Source organism: Kryptolebias marmoratus, linkage group LG18, assembly GCF_001649575.2.
Source record: "Kryptolebias marmoratus isolate JLee-2015 linkage group LG18, ASM164957v2, whole genome shotgun sequence".
In the NCBI taxonomy this organism is placed as follows: Eukaryota; Metazoa; Chordata; class Actinopteri; order Cyprinodontiformes; family Rivulidae; genus Kryptolebias; species Kryptolebias marmoratus.
Genome location: NC_051447.1, coordinates 20,973,827 through 20,974,370, shown reverse-complemented (window position 1 = coordinate 20,974,370; position 544 = coordinate 20,973,827).

Sequence of the window (544 nt, the reverse complement as noted above, 5' to 3'; positions counted from 1 at the left end):
ATATATATATATATATATATATATATATATATATATATATATATATATATATATATATACATACACACACACACACACACACACACACACACACACACATAGCAAAACTAACTGAAGACCTGAACACAGTTCTCCCAGGACCACTGACAAAGGTTTGGGGTAACTTCAGTATTTAACTCTGAAGCTGTATAGAGGACCGGTGACAGACACAGACAAAAAAAATCAAAGTGCAACTTTAGGAATTGTTGTGGAAGAAAATCAATCTCCAGGCACTGTTAAATTAAATCACTCAAACAGGTTTATGTATGGTGCATGACATACAGAGAGCCTTAAAGACAATTAAGAATTAGCATCAGAGTCCCAGGTCCAAGCGGGAAGCTCCGAACCAAAGCTCTACCTCCAGAGTCCACACTGGAGCTGATATCTAAGATATTAGAATATTGGTAGGTGAGGAGGAGACGGGAAGGAAGGTCAGTCTGGTTTCAGTGAAGAGTAACAGGGTCATTTGGTGAAAACCTCATAGGCTGTGGAATTCAGACAGAAC